Raw genomic sequence first — 19912 nt, 5'->3', positions numbered from 1 at the left:
CGACGCATTTAAAACCCACACGCGGAACCTGGGCGTCACCTGAACACGCGATCTGCGTTTTCGACACAGACAAAGATCCCCTTATTTACGAGATCGCAAATGATGCTTATGGCATTCGACGCCCCCCAAATGGTTCAAATGGCTCTGAGCACTATGGGACTTAACTACTGAGGTCATCTGTCCCCTAGAACTTAGAACTACTTAAACCTAACTAACCTAAGGACATCACACACATCCATGACCGAGGCAGGATTCGAACCTGCGACCGTAGCGGGCACGCGGTTCCAAAACTGACGCGCTTAGAACCGCACGGCCACAACGGCCGGCGACACCCCCCAAATTGTCTACCATGCAATATTGGCTGCTAATGGCAACAGGGGGCGGACTGGAGGTATCTAGTGGTGAGCACAGCGTGAGGTTACGAAGCATAGTTAAATTGCTTAGACGACGAGTGATTCACTAATGTGCTACAGCGCTAGTGGTGTTGATACAAAACAGAGCAATGGCAACGATAAACATATCAAACATTGCATTATATCTACAACAACATATGCCGAAGTTTACATTTCGCCAGAAAGGAACACAAGGAATTCCGCACAGTGGGAAAGAAGTAGCAGATGAAATATTAGCCTTCCTGCAAGATGAGTCAGTGGATCGTGTGGTGTCGTACACGCTCAACTCTGCGGACAATGTACATGAGGAATACAATGATAGCGATACGTATTTGATAAGTTAAAGTGACACTGAAACAGGTATCGAGCCGTATACGAGGCCTGTTCAAGAAAGAATGATATAATTTTTCTTGACAACATACCTCTACTCATCCTCAGAATTTTGAGGGTCCTTCTCAAAGTAGTCTCCCATGAACGCGGTGCACTTGTCCCAGCGTTTCTGCCAGTCTTCATATACGTGCTGGAAACCATTTTTTGAAAGGTTCTTCAAAATCGCCTCCGGAGCCTTCACCACTGCTTCTGATGATTGATAATGCCTCCCACGAAGGCGGTTATTCGTGTTAGGGAACAGAAAAATGTCACATGGGGCTAAATCCGGACTATAGGGAGGGTGAGGGATGGTTCAAATGGCTCTGAGCACTATGCGACTTAACTTCTGAGGTCATCAGTCGCCTAGAACTTAGAACTAATTAAACCTAACTAACCTAAGGACATCACACACATCCATGCCCGAGGCAGAATTCGAACCTGCGACCGTAGCGGTCGCTCGGTTCCAGACTGTAGCGCCCAGAACCGCACGGCCACTCCGGCCGGCGGTGAGGGATGCACTTCACGTTGATTTTTGAAAGATATTCAGCAACAAAATTGGTAATATGCGCCCGCGCATTATCGTGGTGCTGCATCCAGCCTGCTTCACAGAAATGTGGTCTTTTGTGCCAGATATGGACTTGAAATGTTTTCAGGACACCCCTGTAGTATTGTACAGTTACTCATGTGTGTGCAGGTACAACATGCTGATAAACCATTCCATGAATATCAAAGAATGAGGCGAACATAACTTTCCCAGCAGAAGCAACCACTTTTGCTTTTTTGGGGGTTGGTTTATGAAGGAGATTTCCACACTGAACTTTGCTGTTTGCTCTCAGGATCAAAATGATGTAGCCAAGTTTCATCAGCAGTGATTACATTTGAAAGAAACTCCGTATATTCCTCTAACATCAACTTTAATTGCATGCAGACCTACATGCGAATGTCCTTTTGTTCGGAAATCAACAGTTTTGGGACCCATCGCGCACAAACATGTGTCATTTGTAAATTTTCTGTCACCTACGTGTGGGTGGCACCCAATGAAATGTTCAGTATTTCAGAAAGTGACCTCAAGGTAATTCTTCGATCGTCTCTCACAGTAACAGCAGCAGTGTTGATTTTTTCTTCCGTAACAGCAGTAACTGGAGCACCGGGTCCATCTTCCGTTGAAATTGATGGTCTCCCCTCCTTAAACATTTTAAACCACCATCGAACTGTGCTGTACGGAAGAACAGACTCTCCATAGGCCTCCTGTAACATTGTATAGCTGAAAATTTGTTGAGAAGAAAGCAAAATTTCAAAGCCGCATATTGTTCCTTGCGTGTTACTTCCATTGCAGCGGTAGGGGATACTGAACATGTCTGACTTTGCCTGCCTCTCACAGGCGGGAATCAGGAGACCCAACAATGAAACAACTACGGTGTGTTTGTTGCACTTTAAGCTAACAGAATGTCGTGAGATTAAATTTTAGCGCGAGAAATTAGAACCATAAAAAATTATGATCATTCTTTATTGAACAGCCGTCGTATATCATCACCCTCGTCGTACCGGAAGCCACAAACCCCGTCTCCAGTGAAATGTAGTAAAGGGCAATTTTTGTCCAAAAAGCAGGTACGTACATGGAAGATCATTCTCAGCACAGGAAAAAAAATTATTAATAGATTTCGATTAAGTCCGCAGCAATATGACAGTGTAGTGCATCAGAAAAAATTACTGATATTCGAGGGAGGACAAGGCGCTCTTGTTGCAAAACATGTGTTTGCGCGTTCCAAGGATGCTCAATACAATTTACTGACTGTGCATGATAGTGACCTACTATGTTAGCACATCAAATAGTGGGCGACATAGATTACAATGATTTCAAGGGCAGCAGTAGATTGTTGCATAATTTCAAACAGTGCTACGCCATTTCAAACAAAGCGTCAACTTGACGATGCACAGCAAACTGCGGAATCGGTCCGAGAATTTGTAGATGAGATTAAAAAAATCTTGTCCAATAGTTCAAAAAGGAATTTTTTTTCAACTTCGACCAATCTGGACTTGAAGAAGAAATGCATATGAAAGGAACTTTTGAAGTTACAGGTACCGAGAGAGTTATATCAACTAACACCAATGCCTTAACGCATTTGTATACAATTTTGCCGTTTGATAATCTGGAGAATGAGTTGGCTGGAAAGTTCTTTATTGTGCTGCTAAAAGTTTGAGGTGCTCTGCCTCCTACGATTCTTTCTCAGGTGCGTGATCTTGCCAGGGCTGTAGGGAATATTGACGTCGCAGCAAGCAAGTGTGGGAAGTGGGTGTAAGAGAACTACAACTATGGTACGAGCACTGATTTTCGCCAATATCTGATCAAAATAATTTGTTTTTGCTTAATTCCCGGTCTGCGTATAAAAATCATACTCCTTTAGAGAAAACTGTCCCTCGTGAAGAGTGTGTGACATTGTGATTCATACCAACTGGAACCACTGCAGAAATTCAACCTCTGGATTTTTGTTTTTTTTCCGTGCCTGTAAAACCTTTTATCGCACTATCTGCAGCTGCGCCTTAAAGGAAACTAGTGTCACGACTTGTTCCATTTCATACTGCTTACCATTCGTTTCCATGCCATCGCATTCCATCAGTTCTCATCACCACATTACACCAATATGATTCTATATGCATTCATTAAGAGTGGGTATCTAGCTGAAAGTCATGGCCTGTTTTTAACTCCCAAGGACTTCGCATTCGATCTTAATGGATCCTTTGTGATCACTGTGGCGCACCATTTTTCATTCGGTGTTCATGGTACAAGTTAATAGATCGTATTAAAGATTTCTTGAATGTCGACGATGGGCATTTATGAATTGTAATGCATAAATCCCATAGAAGGTTGAGCTCTGCACCTCCCCGACACTCATTTACTGTCGCCCTCTCGATGCATACGGTGAGTCATTATCAGCTCATATTTTTCCTGCTATAACTGTTAACATAACCCTTTCAAATGAGCCTTACTAAAGACTGAACTTGCGATCTCACATTCAAGGGGTTCCTTGTGCGACGTTAAACTAAGAAGATAGAAATCGTCATGATATCCTTTCTAACTCTGGTATCTGCAAGAACTATTTTAATTTTTAGGTGACAAGAAAATTATTCACCCACAGGTTCTTTTTGTTGTAATAATAGTAGGTGGTGTTGTTCTTATTGTTGTTGTTTTTGTTATTGTCTTCAGTCCGATGACAACTTTTACCACCCATATTTCCCTCCTTTACCAATGTGACGGTTCCTTGATGCCTCGGGATGTACCCTATTAACTCTTTTTTAGCCAGTTTGTGGCATAAAGGTCTTTTTCCCTAATTCGATTCAGTAATTCCTTATTAGTTATCCAATCGGCCAATTTTATTACATCATCAGTATTCTTTTCTTCTTGTGTTTGTCCATGTTTCAGTCCCCTACAAGGCTAAGCTCCACGCAAATAACTTCAGAAAATACTTCTAAAATTTAAATTTGAAATCACAAATTTCTCTTTTCGTGTTATTGCCACTCTACGTACTATAACCTTTCATCTTCGGTCATTCTCACTTATTCTGCTGACCAAATTATTAAAGTCATTTACTACTTTTAGTATTTTGTTACCCTCGGCACCGGCTGATTGGCCAGATTGGTAATGTCTTCTGTTGCATTATGTTGCAGGAAATAAATGTATGTCGTTTTGCTTATTGTTAGTTCTCTGGAAAAAAAAGAAAAACAGGTTGCAGTATACTGTTCCCATGCCCGTCAGAAGTTATGGTCCTGTGGAAAATGGTAGGTCTAATAATTAGTCTCGCTCCAGTGGAGTCAATTGTTCTTGTGGTGGCAGAGTGAAATTCACACTTGTGGTATTATTAACTTTTTCTATTTTTAATCAACCATTAATTGAAATGGCCTGGGAGTTGGGACAGGTTCCATCAGACTGGACAAAAGCAGTAATCACACCAATCTTTAAACATGGAAACAGAAAAGATTGTAACAACTACAGAGGTATCTCTTTAATCAGCGTTGTGGGTAAAATCTTCTCAGGTATTGTTGAAAGGAAAGTGCGAGTATTAGTTGAGGACCAATTGGATGAAAATCAGTGTGGGTTTAGGCCTCTTAGAGGTTGTCAGGACCAGATCTTTAGCTTACGGCAAATAATGGAGAAGTGTTATGAGTGGAACAGGGAATTGTATCTATGCTTTATAGATCTAGAAAAGGCATATGACCGGGTTCCTAGGAGGAAGTTATTGTCTGTTCTACAAGTTTATGGAAAAGGAGGCAAACTTTTGTAAGCAATTAAAGGTCTTTACATGGATAGTCAGGCAGCAGTTAGAGTTGACGGTAAATTGAGTTCATGGTTCAGAGTAGTTTCAGGGGTAAGACAAGACTGCAACCTGTCTCCACTGTTGTTCATATTATTTATGGATCATATGTTGAAAGCAATAGACTGGCTGGGTGAGATTAAGATATGTGAACACAAAATAAGCAGTCTTGCATATGCGGATGACTTAGTTGTGATGGCAGATTCGATTGAAAGTTTGCAAAGTAATATTTCAGAGCTAGATCAGAAATGTAAGGACTATGGTATGAAGATTAGCATCTCCAAAACGAAAGTAATGTCAGTGGGAAAGAAATATAAACGGATTGAGTGCCAAATAGGAGGAACAAAGTTAGAACAGGTGGATGGTTTCAAGTACTTAGGATGCATATTCTCACAGGATGGCAACATAGTGAAAGAACTGGAAGCGAGGTGTAGCAAAGCTAATGCAGTGAGCGCTCAGCTACGATCTACTCTCTTCTGCAAGAAGGCAGTCAGTACCAAGACTAAGTTATCTGTGCACCGTTCAATCTTTCGACCAACTTTGTTGTATGGGAGCGAAAGCTGGGTGGATTCAGGTTATCTTATCAACAAGGTTGAGGTTACGGATATGAAAGTAGCTAGGATGATTGCAGGTACTAGTAGATGGGAACAATGGCAGGAGGGTGTCCACAATGAGGAAATCAAAGAAAAACTGGGAATGAACTCTATAGATGTAGCAGTCAGGGCGAACAGGCTTAGATGGTGGGGTCATGTTACACGCATGGGAGAAGCAAGGTTACCCAAGAGACTCATGGATTCAGCAGTAGAGGGTAGGAGGAGTCGGGGCAGACCGAGGAGAAGGTACCTGGATTCGGTTAAGAATAATTTTGAAGTAATAGGTTTAACATCAGAAGAGGCAACAGTGTTAGCACTGAATAGGGGATCATGGAGGAACTGCATAAGGGGGGCTATGCTCCAGACTGAACGCTGAAAGGCATAATCAGTCTTAAATGATGATGATGATGATGATGATGAATCAACCATCAGCCGTAGTAATAGGCGGTTTCATAGTTTGTAAGAGTAAGTACTATACGAATTCCAAAAGAGACAATCAGCTAACATTTTAGTTTCCTACATACATAGCCTCTAAGTACCAGAATCAAAGTGTGGTAGATGGATTCAGACTGCTACGTACTCCGTATCAGTCGTAATATGCTTTCGCCGCTCCATAGTATTAACTCCTTTATATATCCTGGCGATTGCAAATCTGACAGATTATCACAGCTAAGAAAATCTTTTACAGTGAAGTGAACGGATACCACTGCGCAAGGCCTTACCTGCAATTAGTACAAGGCACTCGTTAGGAGCCTTTTGATCCCGTGCTTCAATGGTAGGCCATAAGAGTATCACTATCACTTAATAATGTACTACATGGTACAGAAGCCATGGGTCCCACTAGTGCCGGTACGTATATGAAACGGAATCATTACTTGCTCTTCGTAGCTTGCTCATGGTAATTGCCCTGTAGGCAGGTGCTCACTACGTGTTATTTGTTTATGAAATACTCAAAAAAACTATAAAATTAATCATTAAACTCAAAAAACATTTTAATATGTCAAAATATAGCTTGCATATTTCTATGAGGTAAACAAGTCTAACTAAATTAAGATTTCATATTTTTAGGAAGAATACTTAAACTTTATCTTACTAGGAGGGAACTGTCGATATGAGGACAGCCTGCATGGTTACCTCTCATGTGAAGTTGGCAGATTTTGACTTAGTGCTCCCCTCCCCCCTCCCCCATTCCTCTGACACCACAGCGGTAGGTCAATTGTACAAAGTAAAGAATTCAAGATGACAGATCTAGAATCGAGGCCACTTATCCTACGTTTAAAATTGCAGGTAATTCAAGAATCCAAGATGGCTGAAATAGCGCATTTCTCCTAAGTGTCAAATCCAATATGACGAAACTAGCTTACTTGCCCTCGGTTTAAAATGGCGAATAATAACGATTTAATATGGGAAATTCAAAGCAGTCCAATTTAAAATGACAAGATAGTCCATTGGCGCATCCGGCATTGTTGTCAGTTTTCCGCCTAGCTGTGGAACTAGGCCTCTTGTCCTAAGTTTAAAACGCGATGTTTCAGCTTACTGGCACAGCGTGCATGGTTGTCGTGGCGTTTAACCCTTTCAGTTACGTAAGAAAACTAAAGGGCTTATGGTTGAAATTTATGCGTCTCTCTGTTAATTAGGGAGTTTATAAACAAAATATGTTAGTATTTCCAACAGTTTTGTTTGTACTTCTAAGAAAAATGCTGCCACATATTTGTCCCTATGTTCCTTACAGGACTCTTACAGAACACATTACACATTATACACTGAAGAACTACAAAGGCTGTGTATCTGTTGTCAATTTAGTGTGAAATCCTGAAAAACAGTTTCTGCTCGAAGTAAAGCATAAACTAACACCATATTGCGCACAGATATTGTAAGTGCGATTTTCATCATGCATTGAAGCATAATAAACACATAATTTTCTTACTTGCTTGAGGTTTTTACAGCTGTCGATAAATTGCTTTGTTGACTCGAATAACTGCCGGTTAGACTTCTTTCAATGTTATGTCTGAGCTCTAAGATGATGATTTCAATCCAGCTTCTGCTGCCAGTTTTGAATGTATTAGATATGCATGGTTCACACCAACGTCAAGAAGATCAAAGATAATTCTCAGATAATACCCAATTTTTGCCTTTCTGCCAATCTCATAAGTCATTTTGCGGTCCATCCCTGCCAGTCACTTGTCCTTTCTTATTGTAAAGGGACACTGAACACTGATATTATCATAAGCACCAGACTGACGCCTCTTCACATTTAAACAGGGTATTGGGGAAACAAAATTAGTCAGTAGATAAACTGGCTTGTTATCGATCCATTTGAGGATAGTCATTGCTAATGAGACTATGTATCACCCCTTTTCATATCCTTGTCTGGAGGGAATGACTTCGGGATGTTTCTACAATTGGTGTGTTCTGTACCACAGGATGTGATATTTTCGAAAGCAAGGTAATACTGCAAAGTTGGAAATTTAAAAAAAAAATTATTTATGTAAATTTCACATGCCAGTCTAGACGTGGATTTTATCAGTTGCAGAACTGCTGACCCATCAAGTCCTACTTCAGAACCCGACTGTTTTCTGCCAGTGTATAAATCAAACTCAAATAAATAACCAGTTTCTGAATTACACATGTACCACACCTTGAAACTCACTTAACTGACTTAGTTATGATGTCCTGTTGCATAATACTACAAATTTTGAACCTGATCATATGCTCTTCTACAGATTGAGCCCTAGTTGCACTAAAAGATGCCCCGAAGACTTTGTTCAATTGATCAGTTGTGGGTCTCACTTTCTTTGCATGATCTTTCTTTCTTGATTGATCTGCATTGTTGGAAAAATGCAAGTACTTCCGAATGGATGTACTTCAGATAGGTTTAGTTTCAATAATCTGAGCTACATAAGGAACATCTAAATCGGCCCCAGTTGCCCTGTAGGTAAAAAATGGTACCCCATTACCAGGTTCATACCAAGAAATGTCTGCATTTCAACTTCATTTGTGATGAAAGCATTGCCAGTTTGTTCTGCATTCCGAATACTTATTAATACTAGTATTAATATATCAGGCAAAAATGACTTTCAGGCCCATTATCGAAGTAAATGTCAAATGGTTTTGCCACCTCACAGTTGTCAATAATAACAAACAAATTCACACTCCTAAATTAATTATTCACATAATCATCAGACTGTCTTGGTTGGTAAGTTCTGGTCAAATAAATTCTGGAAAATCTCGAAGGCATTCAGGTACCTCAGCATTTGGCTCTGCTGTGACATCTTCTGTCTGTCTTCTTTTGCTAGGTGGACTACGTATGTCTTATCCAGGCTCTTCTGCAACAACATATTCACTTCCATTTTCCGTATCTCCTTCTAGAAAAATTTTATATTCTTCATTTAATGACAGATTATCTTCGTCATTACTACTGTAAGCCTCCAAAATCTGCATTACACTTTCATAAATGATTAAGAATTCTCGTTTTGTAGCGTACATGACATAAAAGAAAATCTGAAATTACACAAGTATCCTTCCGCTTACATCAATAAAAAAGAAAGATAATATATTTCCTAACGAAGTTAATATACAATTCCACTCACCTGATTTACATAATAGTAAAGATTCCATATCATAACAAAATATTCAGATGCAGGTACACAAGTTACCATTGCGGTACATTGGGAAAACTGTGTCCCATCGAATGAGAAGAAAAATTTTCACTGATTTATAGCAGTTAATTTCCGAAAAATGATCCAAAGTAAAAAACAAACTTAATTGGATATTATAATGAAATTTTCACTCTACAGCGGAGTGTGTGCTGATATGAAACTTCCTGACAGATTAAAACTGTGTGCCGGACCGAGACTCGAACTCGGGACCTTTGCCTTTCGCGGGCAAGTGCTCTACCGACTTTTATTTTTTTTTTATTTTTTTTTATTTATTTTTTGTTTTTTCCGTCTAGTGCTCTACCAACTTTCCGTTTTTACTTTTTTTTTAAGTTGCAGGTAAGGAGAAAACAAATAAAAACCTCTTGTGTATGAAAATAAAAGACGACGTTCGTCATAAAAGTACACAATATCCTTTGAAAACGTAAAACATAAAAGGTAGCTATATCTCCGCACGCAACGGCCTTCTTTTTTTATTTTTAATTTTTTTTATTTTTTTATTTATTTTTAATTGTTAACATAAATGAGCATAGAGTCTCACCATCAGCAGCAACCCAATTTTTTATGTTATTTTTTGTTTGGAAGGGGGGGAGCACAGAATAAAGAAAACAAATAGGCTACAGATAGAGAGCTATGCGTGAAAAGCGTAAACATGTGTAAGGAAGAAAAAACTTAGAAGAGTAGGAGAAAAGAGAAGTGAAATAAAATAGGAATACTTTCCGCGCCATGCTCCACTTTGGCGCGCCATCAGAACAAAATGCATTCTGTCATTGACCATTAAAGGGGAACGTGGGATCGTCCAGTCTTGGCTGGCACGGTTCGTTGAGGTTCCAGCTTTGAGGCGGGTTGGTGAAAATACTCTGTAAATAGTTCGCGAAAGTGGCCCGATAGTGTCGATGTCGGCGAAGGGTGTGGTGATGTACTTGGAGGCGTGTCCAAAAGTCCTCCGGATCGACGATGTCGTCCCGGAAGAGGTAGTTGACAGCCATGCCACTTATCCATGTGATGGCGTGACACCTAGCCGATGGAAAGTAGGTCGTGTTGGGATATATCATCATGGTAGGAGAAACGTGATGTGGTGGTACTCGGAGGTAGAAAGCCACAATCTTCTGTACGAGGGTCCAGACGGCTGCTTCTGGCCCACACTCAAAACGATGTAGATCTGGATCTTCTACATTGCACTTGAGGCACAGGGGTGAGTCCACCAGTGCGATGCTATGCTTGTAGTATACTTGCCGTTGACGTGAAGGTACCACATAGAGGTGGTGTCAGTGGTGTGATATGGTTGGTGGATCGTTTTCCAAACTGTAGGCCATGAAACCTGGGGGTGACGTGTTTCGACGGGGTTGCGGGGTGGAGACTTTTGGAGAAGGCAATAGATGTCGCGAGTGGTCGTCTTCCTGGTCCTGGGGAGCTCGGTGCATATGTAGCTGTACTCCAAAAAGAAACGGTCGATATGTGACATCGGAGGTGGGATGTGTGCCAGAGACGTCGGTGGGCGTCTCGAAACAGGTGCGAGCTCGTTGGTCAATATTCCAGTAAAACTAGAATTTTGGCTTTTCCATAACCGGAGCATAGTATTGGTGTAAAGTGCCGTAGTCCTGGTTCTCACATTAACCAGACCGAGGCCACCGTCCCGCTTCGGTAAGGTGAGAGCTTCATACTGGACTTTGTGTCCAGAACAAAGAAAATAGCGCCGGCCGAAGTGGCCGTGCGGTTAAAGGCGCTGCAGTCTGGAACCGCAAGACCGCTACGGTCGCAGGTTCGAATCCTGCCTCGGGCATGGATGTTTGTGACGTCCTTAGGTTAGTTAGGTTTAACTAGTTCTAAGTTCTAGGGGACTAATGACCTCAGCAGTTGAGTCCCATAGTGCTCAGAGCCATTTGCACCATTTGAACCAAAGAAAATAGCCGAAAGCCGCCTGTAATCTGGCCGCCATTGTCGCAGTGATGGGCAGAATCTGCGCTATTTGGGGTATCCGGGCTGCCAGATGGGTATTGACGAAGGTGACTCTCTGGCACATATTCAGCGGGCGTAGTATGTGATGGATGTTGGCCCGGATGCGTTGCAGTAGCGCCCGAAAATTGATCGCCGAGGTGCGGCGAATGTCTCGCGTGTACACTAATCCGAGACAACGAAGGGTTTCCACCAGTTGAAATGGGACTACGCTGTCTGCGGGAAGGCCGCGGCCGATCTTCATGGTGCATGATTTTGCCACGTTCATAGCGCTCCCTGCCCGTGCACTGTAACTGGTAATCCACTGCATCACGGCTTGTACGTCGGCCGCTGAACTTACGACGAGGGCCAAGTCGTCCGCGTAAGCTCGGCAGCGGAACATATGATCCCGGAGTGGAATACCTGTCAAACGTCGCCGTAATCCGCAAATGAGTGGTTCCATCGCAATGGCATATAGCACCGTCGACAAAGGCAACCCTGCCGTACTGAGCGTTCAATCCGTATAGGTTCTGTAAGTCTGCCGTTGACGAGAAGTCTGGACGTTGCTCCACGAAGGAGCCGCATAATCACCTGCGTGAACGTCGGGGGAATTGCCATACGGTACATCACTGCATTGAGGAATGCATGACTGACGCGGTCAAACGCTTGTTTGAAGTCGATGGAGATTAAAGCGCCTGGCAGAGTCGCGAGTGTGTTGCCACAGCGATCACATCTCGATATTCACTGAGGGCTGTCTGTATATTACGATCGCCGCCTAAAGATGTTTGTTCGTGGGAAACAATGTCTCGTAAGACATGTTTGAGTCGTACTGCTAGAAGGCGTGTGAAAATCTTGAAGTCGGAATTGGGTAACGTGATCGGCCGATAACTGTCGAGTCGTGTTCCTCCTGCTGGTTTCGGGACTGGTACAAGTAAGCCTTCCATGAACATTGGTGGCGGGTTCGCCGCGCCGGACAAAGTTCCCAGTACATGTCCCTCCATCGTGGCATCATCAAATCTTGGAAGGTTCTGTAAAATTCGAGGGGTAATCCATCCGGGCCGGGAGATCGATTCAGAGACCCTTTGGCCACAGCGACTTGGACGTCGTCGGTGGTCGTTTCAGAAGTCAGGAGGGTTGCAGCTGCTGCGTTTAGAGTACCAAGTGTCTCCTGGGCAACCTCAGCAATGGCCTCTGCACCGGCAGGTACTTCTTGATAGAAAAGTCTATAGTGCGTTGTAAATGCACCCGCAATGGTAGCTTGCGAAGTCAGCCGTCGTCCATCAGGTAGGTCTAAAGTTGTCATTAAAGCCTGTCGGCGTCGACGAACATTTTGAACAATATGATGCATAGAAGGTTCTTCACCGTTAATCCTATCTTGGCTGCGTGCTCGGACAATGGCTCCCTCTAGACGGCATCTGGTCAAGGTTAAAATCTTTGCCTTGATGCGTTGAGCTTCTGTTAGACGATCCGGGGATGGAGGATGATCCATGAGTTCACGTAGAGCGCTGTAGTAGAAATCAGTTTTGTGGTGATTCCACCTGGCTTTGGCTCTGCCATAGTTTGTCAATGTGCTTCGGATGGCCGGTTTGGCGCACAGCAACCACCACTGCAGTGTGGTCTCGTAACGCATAATGCGTTGAACACAGGTGTGACCTGTTGTCGACATTCAGGATCCCGTAGTAGCGTGACATCGAGTTTCCAAGGTCCTGCACTGCGCCATATAGATTGTCGACCTAGGTTCATGGTACATATGTAGATGTCATAATCCGAAAAGGCAGACGGCCAACGTGCCGCGACGAGGAGAACTGATTTTAGAGCGTCAGAGATGTATATTCTATCAAGTCGGCTGGCGGAGTGGCTCGTGATGTGTGTATACTCCGGGCGGTCGTCGTGTACCACTCGCCAAGTGTCGAGGAGACGAAGGCGGCGGACGAGGAAGCGAAGTTCCGGACATGTGGTGAAATGGGGGTATTGGTCTGTGCGCTCGAGAACACAGTTGAAATCTCCACCTACGATGAGATGATCGTATCGGCCGAGGAATAAAGGCGTGATATCTTCTGCGTAGAACTGGGAGCGATCCCTGCGTTTATCAGTGCCCGATGGGGCGTAGAGATTTATGATTTTGAGTCCTTCAACTGTTATGGCCACCCCTCGTGCCGTTGGGAGGTATGTGACGTCGGAAACTGCAATCCCTTCTCGTAGGAGGATGGCTGCGCCTGTGTGTTCCATAGCTGCAGGGGCGGCGTACGTCTCATATCCATAACACCCAGTCCAAGTTGCTGTCCTCAGTTCTTGTAACAGGGCGATGTCGATGTCCGCTGCTCTTAGCGTGTCACGGAGCAGTTGAAGTTTAACGTGGGAGCCGATATGATTAGTATTGATAGTAGCTATTCGGTACGCCTGATGGGAGATCCGTGCTGCCGATAGGTTCGTGGCTGGTGAAGATTGTCGTGGTGGATGCTGGAAGTCCATAGAAGTTGCAGGAGTCGCCATAGAAACTTCCCCCATTTTAGTGTTGGTCTAACGGAGGAACAGATCTCATTTCCGCATCAGATGGAGGTGGGAAATCCGTGTCATCCGCCCATGAAAAATGTCCGACAGGTTTGACATCGGCGAGAGGAGGCAGCGCTGCCCGAGTCGGCTCAATTGCGTCGGTGACAACAGGCGTGCTATGTTCCATGGCTTCTGGGCGCGGAGCGTGCGCACGATCTCTGTTAGACGGTTCACCGTCTTGTGGATGACGCGTCTCCTTGGCAGAGGAGAAAGTGTTATCGTGTTCTCCGTCAGAGTGATGTGCCATCTCTTAGTCCTGCGGAGGTGGCTCAATGGTCGATTCCGACATCTTGCAGCGTTTTTTTCGTCGTTTGGGCGACTTCTGCTTTCGGCAATGAATTTTGGTGTCTGAGGAAGGAAGAGATTCACGTCGTTCCGGTACAAAAGCCGCGGGTGCTATGATGCGGTCGTCATTCTCCAGAACACTCTCATTGGTATCCTTGTGATCTTCTAGCGTGGGGGTGTCCGGCTGTTGGACATGTTCACGGGCGGCATCGCCGGTGTCAAGGTGCTGGGACGCCTCCAGGTGTATCGGACCAGAGAGACTCTCATGAACGGCGTCTTGTGAGGGCTGGACGTGCAGTGTCGCCGCATAGGTGACTGGAAGGGTGGTTGTGGTTCTGTCGGTGTTCGTATCTTCGTGCCTTAGTTGTGTGATGCGGCGTTGCAGGCATTCATTACGGACGTGGCCTTCTTTGACACAACCGGAACATGTTCGAGGTTGTCCGTCGTAAATGACCACCGCACGGCAGCCGCCGATGGAAATGTACGATGGAACGTGCCGTCTGAGATCGATTCGGACTTGTCTCACACCATTAAGCACCGGATACGTCGTAAACTGTGACCATGTCTCGGCGACGTGACTCTGGACTTTTCCGAACGGGCTTAGCGCCGCGATGACTTCATCTTCATTCACCTCGAAAGGCAGTTTGAATACACGGATCGTCCAAAGGCCAAGTCCTCCATGGTCCACATCCACAGGCCCGACGTTTCCGTCGGAGCACCGAAATTTTAATCCGTGTCGCGTCGTTTGAATAATCTCGTTGCAGGCAGCGTCGGAAGTCATCTTAACATAAACGACGCGGCTAATGATCGATAGGTGTATGCCGATGAGTTCGTCACGAGGGATCTTCACGTCTTCACGTAGGAAGCGTTCGACGGCCAGTGCTTTGATGATGATGTTTGGTTTGTGGGGCGCTCAACTGCGTGGTTATCAGCGCCCGTACAATTACCCAATCTTTGCTCAGTCCAATTTCGCCACTTTCCTGGATGATGATGAAATGATGAGGACAACACAAACACCCAGTCATCTCGAGGCAGGTGAAAATCCCTGACCCCGCCGGGAATCGAACCAGGGACCCCGTGCTCGGGAAGCGAGAACGCTACCGCGAGACCACGAGCGGCGGACGGCTAGTGTTTTGGGTCGTGCGTATTCATTTGACAAGGTGAACTTACGAGTGTTCTTCCTGTAAGAGTTGGCCATTAGAGCGTGTTCGACTGAGAAGCGCTGTGACGAGGAAGTAAACAAAACACGCCGCGCGCGTAGCGGCGTGGACGGCCGAGCGCGGTGCGCACTGCTGCCCTGCCGAACGCAGACTGACCGACTGAGCTACCCAAGCACGACTCACGCCCCGTCCTCACAGCTTTAATTCCGCCAGTACCTCGTCTCCTAGCTTTCTACTGGCGGAATTAAAGCTGTGAGGACGGGGCGTGAGTCGTACTTGGGTAGCTCAGTTGGTAGAGCACTTGCCCGCGAAAGGCAAAGGACCCGAGCTCGAGTCTCGGTCCGGCACACAGTTTTAATCTGCCAGGAAGTTTCATATCGGCGCACACTCTTCTGTAGAGTGAAAATTTCCTTCTAGAAACAACCCCCAGGCTGTGGCTAAGCCATATCTCCGCAATATCCTTTCTTCCAGGAGTGCTAGTTCTGCAAGGTTCTCAGGAGAGCTTCTGTGAAGTTTGGATCTACTGTGATTACAATCCAATCACTAAGGAGATTTATAAATCGGACAAATGTGTCCTAAGTATGTGAAACGGTTAAACTATTTCCCAAGCCCAGGAGTCCCACTCTATCTTGTATGGTTCAAACGCATATACTTTACTTTTTCAGCAACCACGTTCCTCTAGGATGCATAGGCAGTTCCTGGTTGTCTATCTCAATGGCAACTATAAATCTGCAGTAATTGACAGTGTCAACATATTCCACCCTTCACTGCTTAACATCCCTCAACCTCGTGGGAGGAATACAAGCCCTACTGACGAATGTTTTGGTTTGTGGTTATTATTCGAGACCTTGGACAAACTTGTTGCTGACATTCGCAGCATAAATTACACCAAAAACAGCGCGCTATTTAGCAAGAAGTATTTAAATGTGCTTACGTCCATCAAAGACCCGGGTGACAATATTATAGGGGTTAATATGCATCATCACATGGTCTGTCAAGAAGAATTAGGGAAGATCAGGTCTATGATGTTAAACAAGGGAATACATGTTTCTTTCAACAGTTACCTACATTTAAATCCTCTAAGTTCATCTCGTTAGCCACAGCATCAAGGCAAAAATATCATATCTCCTGTGTGGGAATGATAATGTGGCGCCGGCCAGAGTGGTCGAGGGGTTCTAGGCGCTACAGTCTGGAACCGCGCTGCTGCTACGGTCGCAGTTTCTAATCCTGCCTCGGGCATGGATGTGTGTGATGTCCTTAGGTTAGTTAGGTTTAATTAGTTCTAAGTTCTAGGGGACTTATGACCTCAGAAGTGAAGTCCCATAATGCTCAGAGCCATTTTGATAATGTGGCAGCAAACGGATTACTGGAAAAATCGGCAAGGAAGCACACAAAAATCCTGTGGATATACCCAATAAAGTGGAATTGGCTGACGTTCAAATTGATGTTCTGATAGACCAGCTGCCTGGAATTTTGCATCAGCTCAGTGTAGACGACTGTTACCATATGAACTTGGACATAAGATTTTACTGATATTATCAACAGAAATAGATATTTATCATTACCTAACATCAAACCACGGCAACAATGTGCGCTGAGACCACCAAGATAACAGCAAAAATGGTTCAAATGGCTCTGAGCACTATGGGACTTAACATCTGAGGTCATCAGTCCCCTAGAACTCAGAACTACTTAAACCTAACTAACCTAAGGACATCACACAACACCCAGTCATCACGAGGCAGAGAAAATCCCTGACTACGCCGAAATCGAACCCGGGAACCCGGGCGCGGGAAGCGAGAACGCTACCGCACGACCAAGAGCTGCGGACTGTATGATGCAAACTACACAGCAGTTGCTGTGTTGTGTTTACCATACACAAAATGCAGCCAAGTCTGCATTGTATGAATTTTTTCTACTAGGAGAGGTGCATTTGAACGTGCTCACTTTTCATTGAAAGCCGTCTGGTACCAACGTTGGGTTTAATCTTACTGCAACATTGTGGTCTGCACTGATGTGGCTAGAAGCTGTGAACAACTGGCTTGTGTTCAAATGTTGCGAACCTCCGCCGGCACCAGCCGCACAGTCCATGACTGCAGCGCCCTACGCGACTACTACGGTCGCAGGTTCGAATCCTGCCTTGGGCATGGATGTGTGAGATGCCCTTAGGTTAGTTAGGTTTAAGTAATTCTAATTTCTAGGGGACTGATGACCTTAGATGTTAAGTCCCATAGTGCTCAGAGCCATTTGAACCATTTTGCAGCGCCCTAGACCGCTCGCCTCATCCCGCGCGCCCAACTGGCTTGTGAAGGCTATGATGTGGTAGCTAGTAATATCCCGTTGTCATCTCGATAGGTATGTGAATATTGCAGAACACATAAAGACCTGTGATGATGGGCCGGCCAGTGTGGCCGAGCGGTTTTAGGCGCTTCAGGCTGGAACCGCTCGACCGCTACGGTCGCAGGTTCGAATCCTGCCTCGGGCATGGATGTGTGTGATGTCCTTAGGTTAATTAGGTTTAAGTAGTTCTAAGTTCTAGGGGACTGATGACCTCAGCTGTTAATTCCCATAGTGCTCAGAGCCATTTGAACCATTTGTGATGATGGGTCTGTGGTCTACCCTTCAGCTCTCTGGAAACTCCATTGATTTCGAAACAAAATTCAAACTGATCTTCCCTCATAGTCTACACCAGGATCGTCCAAACTGTGCCCTTGGGGAGCTAGCTTCCACGATCGCCCGAGGGAGAATTCTTAATTGTCGCAGTGGCCGAACCGTGTCAGCTGACCGTGCGGTCCGCCCGCCGCGCCTCATCATGCCGCTGTACGTGTGCTTCTTACTGAAGACAGACCCCAGCGTCAGCAGCGGTCAAAAGCATCGATGTGGCACAAGGCCGTTAGCGAGACCCACGAGATAGACAGGTGCGTACGTCACGAAGGTAGGCCTAAGCTAGCTCGCTCTCTTAAGTCAGCTGACAGAAAGCGCGTCTACACTTGTTAACTAGTAGTGTGTGTGTACAAACGAGAATTTCATCTTCTACTGGAATCTGGTATTATAAAGTCTTACTGTTTACTACTCGTACAACTAAATAAAAAACACTTCTCGACATAAATGGTATAACGGCTTGTTTTTAGCATTTAATCTCTTCTGCGTAACAGTCCTCATTTCACGCAAGATGTGATACTTTATGCAACTGATAATTATTTTGACATGATTTTAATTTTATTGTACCCCAGTACAGCTGTAACAAATTAGTAGTAGGCCTATGCACTTTCTACCATTGTAGGACTAATGGCTCAAATGGTTCAAATGTCTCTGATCACTATGGGACTTAACATCTGTGGTCATCAGTCCCCTAGAACTTAGAACTACTTAAACCTAACTAACCTAATGACATCACACAAAACGCTGTGGCCGAGCGGTCCTAGGCACTTCAGTCCGGAACCGCGCTGCTGCTACGGTCGCAGGTTCGAATCCTCCCTCGGGCATGGATGTGTGTGTTGTCCTTAGGTTAGTTAGGTTTAAGTAGTTCTAAGTGTAGGGGACTGATGACCTCAGATGTTAAGTCCCATAGTGCTTAGAGCCATTTGAACCATTTGAGCGAACTCGGCCTACCTTCGTGACGTACGCGCCGCGGCCTGTCTTTCTCGTAGGCCTCGGCCATTTGTTAATAGACGTAAGGCTACAGTAGATCGAGATGGATGGTCAACAGCAGCAGACAATGAAAAGGAGGGCGGCGAGTCCGCACTATTTAAACCCGAGTGGGAAATTAATTTATTTTGTACTGATGTCGGAAACCATGCCAAATGTTTAGTATGTCATCGGAATCTCATGTATTTAAAAAAAGGTACTTGATTGAACGGCACTTTAATACCTGTCACAAAGATACTTCGAAAGTTCGTCACAAGAGGAACGCCAGTCAGAGCTTGAAGAACTGAAAGAAAATTTCAAGTAACATTACAGTGAAATAAGTGTTTCCTGTCGTATGACTCATTATTTACAAAGATCTGATATGTCACTTAGAAATGTGCCAGAATATCAGATTGTCAGCAACAGGGAACATTTCTTTTCAGTTAATTTTCATCTTTAGCACTCCGTCTTCAGGCCACAAGTGGCTCATCGGGACCATCCGACCGCCGTGTCATCCTCAGATGAGGATGCGGATAGGAGGGGCGTGTGGTCAGCACACACCTCTCCCAGTCGTTATGATGGTTTTCTGTGATCGGAGTCGCTACTATTCGGTTGAGTAGCTCCTCAATTGGCATCACGAGGCTGAGTGCACCCCGAAAAATGGCAACAGCGCATGACCGCCCTGATGGTCACCCATCCAAGTGCAGGCCACGCCCGACAGCGCTTAACTTCGGTGATCTGACGGGAAACGGTGTACCCACTGCGGCAAGGCCGTTGCCAACTTTTATCTTTTGGTTGCATTAAATCGAGTAACACAGACATAAGAAAATGTATCAGGTGCGTTATTGTTTGCAATTTTCTGAAAAGCCGTCACAAACGCTCTCTCGGACAGCTAAGTGTCATTAACTTATGTTGTAGTTTGACCTATGTTTCAGTTAATTAAAACGCAAATATTACAGTACATAAAAATCTATTTTGCGACCACCTTTCGCTGGCCTTGCTAGCGTCTCTGGACGCTTTTCAGAGGAACCG

At 44.7% G+C, this 19912-nt stretch overlaps 1 pseudogene; it reads right to left on the bottom strand.

Annotated features, from left to right (window-relative positions):
• Positions 1 to 19541: 19541 nt before the first annotated feature.
• Positions 19542 to 19659, bottom strand: LOC126185634 (5S ribosomal RNA; annotated as a pseudogene).
• Between the last annotated feature and the right edge of the window lie 253 nt (positions 19660 to 19912).

The sequence above is a fragment of the Schistocerca cancellata genome, chromosome 4 (assembly GCF_023864275.1).
Source record: "Schistocerca cancellata isolate TAMUIC-IGC-003103 chromosome 4, iqSchCanc2.1, whole genome shotgun sequence".
NCBI lineage: Eukaryota > Metazoa > Arthropoda > Insecta > Orthoptera > Acrididae > Schistocerca > Schistocerca cancellata.
The sequence above is the reverse complement of the archived record's forward strand: the minus strand, read 5'-3'. Positions and strand labels throughout refer to the sequence as shown.